Source organism: Pan paniscus, chromosome 13 (assembly GCF_029289425.2).
Source record: "Pan paniscus chromosome 13, NHGRI_mPanPan1-v2.0_pri, whole genome shotgun sequence".
NCBI lineage: Eukaryota > Metazoa > Chordata > Mammalia > Primates > Hominidae > Pan > Pan paniscus.
In genome coordinates, this window is record NC_073262.2 from 87,880,924 (window position 1) to 87,887,238 (window position 6,315).

At 32.5% G+C, this 6,315-nt stretch overlaps 1 long non-coding RNA gene across 1 annotated transcript in view; it reads left to right on the top strand.

Annotated features, from left to right (window-relative positions):
- Positions 1–5,866, top strand: part of LOC134728706 (uncharacterized) — a 32,404-nt gene extending 26,538 nt beyond the window's left edge. Inside the window, exons 2-3 of the long non-coding RNA XR_010109403.1 lie at positions 5,060–5,137; positions 5,459–5,866. This is a non-coding gene — a long non-coding RNA (uncharacterized LOC134728706). The remainder of the gene's footprint in view (positions 1–5,059; positions 5,138–5,458) is intronic.
- Positions 5,867–6,315: the final 449 nt, after the last annotated feature.

Below are 6,315 nucleotides of genomic sequence, written 5' to 3' on the forward strand. Positions count from 1 at the left end.
TAAATTATAGAATCAGCTTGTGAACACAAAATTGCTGATGAAGTTTGATTGAGATTACCCTGCATCTATACAGCATTTAGAGGTTAATTGATATTTGGACATTTTTTTCCAACCCAAGAACACATATATCTACCCATAATTTTAGGTCTTATTTGGTTTTTCTTACCAAATGTTTTATGATTTTCAGTATAAAAATCTTACAAATATTTTGGTGTAATTATTCATACATATTTCAAATTTATTGGTATTTACATATGTTTCTTTCCAAAATTTCAATTCTCAACTATGTAGAAATGCAATTGGCTTTTAAATAATGACCTTTCATCCTGTGAATTTACTAAATATGCTTATTCTGTTGAGCAGCTCTTTTTTGGATTCCTTGAGACTTTCCACATAGAGAGGACATCTGTGAAAAGAGACTATTTCTTTCCAACATATATTCATTTCATTTTACTCTCTTTCCTGATTTGTTAACTAGAATCTTCATTACAACTTTGAAAAGGAATGGTGAGATCAGACTTTTTTTTCTTGTTTATTATCTTACAGGGAACACATTCAATCTTTGAGCATTTAGTATGATGTTAGTCATAGGTTTTCATGAGGTCTTTATCAAGTTGAGAAAGTGATCTTTCATTTGTGCAGAAATTTTTATAACATATTATAGTGAATGCTTATAATTTTACGTTGCCTTGACATCCATTTTTGATGAAAGTTTAGCTTTCTCATGCCAGAGGCAGAGTTCAATCACCCTTGACATAGTTTCTCATTCTACATCACACTCAAATGTCTCAAGCCACAGACCAGAGATAGAACTTAGAGGCGTCCCTCTGGCCTAGTCTCTCAGAATAGCCTCCCCTCTTTCCTACTGCTTCCCTTTAATAAACCGTTCCGGCATATGCACATAAGTGACCCACACCCTATTTCCTTATGTTTACCACTTCTGGCAATAGTCTCTTCTCCCTCCCTGCCTCAGTTTCTTGACCTCCAGGTGTGCCATATACTCCTCAGTGTCTGTGGGTACTAAAAACTCTTAAGCTTTCACATTTCGTTGTGTCCTTGAAGCTGTGCCTGCAGTCTGAACCCTGATGGCAAGGCCATCCAAAGAGATGCAGTGGATCCCCTGGTGGTGTGCTTTCGTTCAGGCCTCTAGTGGCTGTTTGGGACAATAGCTAATGAATTGATAATGAAACTTGAAGAGTTTCATTCAAAACAAACATAGACCCTGGACTTTGCCAAATGCATGCTGCATCTCTCAAGAGGATCTTGTGTTATGGTTATTTATTATTATTTTTAGGTTACATTACATTCATTGATTTTTGAATGCTGAATAAACCTCTTAAAATAAATTCTACTCTGACATGACATTTATTTGAGAGAGAGGGAATGATTATGATATTGATGATAATAATGATGCTGATGCTTTTTTCCATTTCCATGAAGAATATTACTCTAGTTTTTCTTTTCATGTAAAAAGAGTTTTGGTTTTGGTATCAGTGTAATGTATGCCTCATAAAATAAATTGGAATGTGCCTCTTATTTTCTAGAAACATTTTTGTAAATTTAGTATTATTTATTACTAATTTTTGTAAAATTTGTATTATTTATTTTGATAAATCTTTCCAATGAAAACATCTGGCCTGGGGCTTAGGTTGTTGAAAGATGTTTAACAATGAATTCAATATCTTCAGTAGTTTTAGTACTAATTAGAGAGAGAGAGAGAGAAAGAAAAGGTAAAGAAAGAAAGAAAGAAAGGAAGGAAGAAAAAGAAAGAGAAAAAGAAAAGGAAAGAAAGAGAGAAAGAAAGAAAAAGAAAGAAAGGAAGGAAGGAAGAAAAAGAAAAAGAAAGAAAGAGAAAAGAAAGAAAGAAAGAGAAAGAAGGAAGGCAGGCAGGCAGGCAGGCATTTCTATAAACTCTATTGGTTCTGGTTTTTTTTGAAGAACCCTGACAAATACATACATACACTGTCAGATGTACGTATTTGGGATTTTGTTTGAGCCATTTACACTTTATACCTAAAGGCATATAATCAATTTTTGTCAGTAAGTCAGTAGAAATATAGCTTTATTCTGGCCGGGCGCGGTGGCTCATGCCTGTAATCCCAGCACTTTGGGAGGCCGAGACAGGCGGATCACGCGGTCAGCAGATCGAGACCATCCTGGCTAACACGGTGAAACCCCGTCTCCACTAAAAATGCAAAAAATTAGCCAGGCATGGCGGCGGGTGCCTGTAGTCCCAGCTACTCGGGAGTACTCGGGAGGCTGAGGCAGGAGAATGGCGGGAACCCGGGAGGCGGAGCCTGCAGTGAGCTGAGATGGCGCCACTGCACTCCAGCCTGAGCGACAGAGCGAGACTCCGTCTCAAAAAAAAAAAAAAAAAAAAAAAAAAGAAATATAGCTTTATTCTGAGGCAAAAATTAGGTGTTTCTGCATGTGTTAATTGGCTCACGTGAAATAATACTGATTATTTTGCCATGATGTATAAATAAATAGCAGTAGTTGAGGAAGTCAGGAGCCAAACTGACTGCATCATATTTCTAAAAGCAAGTGAAAGGTAGACTAAAATAGTGTCTCACTTTGCAATTGCTAATTGAGAAGAACATGTAAAATAATCCTAGAAATTATTTCTTAAAAAGTAAATTTTAAGTACGATGGATTTTAAACTTGCAGTAGCTATCCATGAAAAAACAAAATTCAGATAGATAAAATAACATTTAAAAAAGATAAATGTCTTTGAAATTTGAAAATTCATGAAGGAAATATTGACCTACTTGAAATAAGTACTTTTGAATAGTTAAAATAAGAAAATAAAGGCATTTTATTCATTTTATTGATATTAAAAGCAAGTTATAATAACATGTAGTTTGAATTCTAAAATAATGTATCAGTTACTCCTTCCCAAAACCACTGAGACCAGATCATTAAGATTTTGCTTTTTTAATGTAAAATAAAAATGATGTAATGACTCTAGAGATGCTAAATAATAGAAGCTTAGAGAGGGAATAGATAACTGGTCTGTCCTGAAATTACAAATTATATTAGTTCTGAGCCTTACATTTTTTCTCAAATATGCACCCTAATTTAGATAAATAATATCTTATAATTTGATATTGTATTTTTAATACAAATACTTAGGCCAATTATCACATTATGGCAGGAATTGAAAAATATTATTTAAAGAATTAGGTTTGACTTTTAACATATAAGTTGAAAACATAAAAAGATGGTTTCAATAAGTCGACAACTTTACTCATGATGTTTACTAGATATCATTCAGTTTACATTTAGATATTTCTACACATAAAACTATCCATTGTATTTTCTGACCTCTCATTAATATTAGAGTATCATCTTTTTGCAATGCTTGTCATGAATTTTTTGACGTTTTCTTTAGGAAAAGAAGAAGCGTTTCTATATGAGTAAATTTTTTCAGTTAAAGTTGAATGAGTGTTTGTGCATACACAGAAACTTTTTCTAAAGTGTCTCTTAAAAGTAAGTATAAACTAAAAAGATTACTATAAATGCCTTAATGAACATTTCTGCAAAACTTGAATTGCAAATTTCTGATTCAAGCTCAGTATTTCTTTATTGTTCAGACAAATTTGGTAAATACTTCTTAATATATTTCTGAAGGTGCATTTATCAGCTAAAATCATTAAAATTATATTCATTTAATCTAGTTTAATGTAATTCATTAGAACAATGTAACATTAATATAAGGAATAAACAATAAAATATGAATTAACAATTCCACTACAAAATAATAATCAACATTACTTATTTTTTATTAACATGCTTAACTATTATATAAAACGACTCCATCTAAATTTAGCAAAAATATACTTTACTGCATAATCAGAAAGGGATTAGGCACAAACTAGGAACTAGAATGCAACTTGGTGTCAGGTAAGTGCAACAATGAGATTGGAAATAGATCTGGATTCACTTTCTCATCTCTTTTTCTTTTTGCTTTCAGCTTCTTGTTTTTGCTCATTTTTCTTGCTCCTGCCATCATCCTCGTTTCTCAGTCTGCATAGCAGGATATTGTCACTCAGAGCTACCTTACATTTCATCCACATATAGAAATATAAGAGGCTCTGTTACACAGTTGAGAATTCCAAATAAAAAAAAAATCAGATTGGCGCAGTCTAGATAAGGTTTCCACAACAGCATGAATCAATTCCGTCACAACATCAGTTGCAGAGGTGTGAAATTTGTCAAATCATTTATACTTGACAGTCTTCTTTCTGATTGATAAAATGGGTATCGTAATCACATCTCACACAATTGTTGAGAAGACCTAATGAGATTATGCTTGTAGATGATCTAGCACAGTGCTTGCCACAGAATAAGCACTATTAACCCTTATTATTAATTTCACTGTGTCAATTACTATTGTTTTTAAAACTCTACATCCTGAAATTAGACAATATGAATTCACATTCCTCCATTATAATTTATACTTGCTAAAAATCACAGCATGATCTCGGGAAAGTTATGCACAATATCTAGTCTTTCACATTTATATCTACCAGCTGAGGGCAATAATAGTATTTTTTCATTGGTTAATTTACTATTATTTCTCTGATTATACTTTCTTGTCTTTTTTCTGATTAAATAAGATTTTTTATACTCCACACCTTAAATGCAAAGAACCATGTACCTATATAGATTGTGAGGGTTTCTGGTATTGTCAATTCCTAACTAACCTGGATTTATGAGGGTAGCAAACAAGGCAAATGGTAATGACACTCATCACAAAGTACCATCTGAGAGGTGGAATGGACAGTTGCTGTTTCTCTCTGTAGCATGTTCTGATTTGTTGAGTCAAAGGGCACAACTGGAAAAGGTAAAACGAAATTAACTCTCTTTATTCAGCCTATCTTTCTCATGATGTGAGCCCATAATTTGTTAACCATGGTTAAGCTTTTCTCAAGTCCAGTTATGACTGCTTTAAAATTACCGTGAATTTTGGCATAATACTTTCTGCCAGTCTTAATTTACAGTACTATGAGTCTTTTGTTTGTGTTTCATTTTGTTTTTTTCTGTTTTTTCACTTTAGAAAGAAGTTGGAAGAGGAAACATTAGGAATTTCCTTTCAAACTCCAATCAAAACAGCCCATTTGAATATTTTTTTAAAGTCAGTATTACTTCATTCATGGGTTAAAAATAGACCAATACTACTGATAACCAAAATTTTAAAACTGTACCTAAAAATAATTCTATCTTATTGTGAATATATTTGAAATTCAACTGGGCTTGCATTTCTGCCATCAAACATATAGCCCAAATGTCTTAGTACAACCAATTTTTTAACTAATAATATTTAAAGAAAAAATGATCATCAGTATTAAATAAAAAAATGACTAACGTTTATGCGGAAAAAATGTTTTTTGTTCATGATAAAGGAAGATGAAAAAAATCACTATAGTTTGTGATCTAGGCTTATTTTTATTCATAGAAAATTCCAAAAATTCTTCCTGTGAGGATGCATTGGCTAAAGCAGGTCAAAGTTGCTGAAGAGGACTAAGCGAGCCTCTTGGGGAAGATGATATCATCTGATCTGTACACATGTCACATTCAGAACATTCTGCATGGCTGCTGCTGAGCTCCCATCTGTCAGATCTCAACAGAGAGAACAAAGACTAGAGATGTGAGTAATTCAAGAAACATCCATTTACTAGCTGAAAAAGCAAATAAAATTAGGAGGAGCCACTTTCTTCTTGTTACATGTTACTGATACGTGTTCTACCTGGCCATACCACACATTACATAAAATGTATTCAACTACTTTACTGTCATTTGCTTAAATTGTCTTATTTTTAGAAACTTGTTCATAATAACTACAATCTCTATAAGCATAGTACAAAATAACTACAAGCATAATCAATATAATTGTATTTAGACAATAAGAGATATTTTTATTTGGTACAGATCTTGGGAAATGCGGTATTGGTCTTCTACACTGCTTCAAATACAGTATAGGCTTTTCTTAATACATGAGTTAAATTTAATGTTTGCATATACATCACATAAAAATAAAATGTTTCACCCTGAAAATGCTATTAGAAAGAATTCAGCAAAGTAGATATCTGGGAAAATAAGCTGAAAAGAAATTTATTCATTTCCAAGAAGATTAATGATAATGTGCCACAGGTATTCATATTCCACATTTTATCTTCTAGTGTCAACTCATCTAACAGTGGGCCAATAAGTAATATATAAATCTTCTGCCTTTAATATATTTTTGCTTACTGACAGCTAAAGTAACATCGATTTACTCCTATATATTATATGAGCACTTGAAATGTTTATACA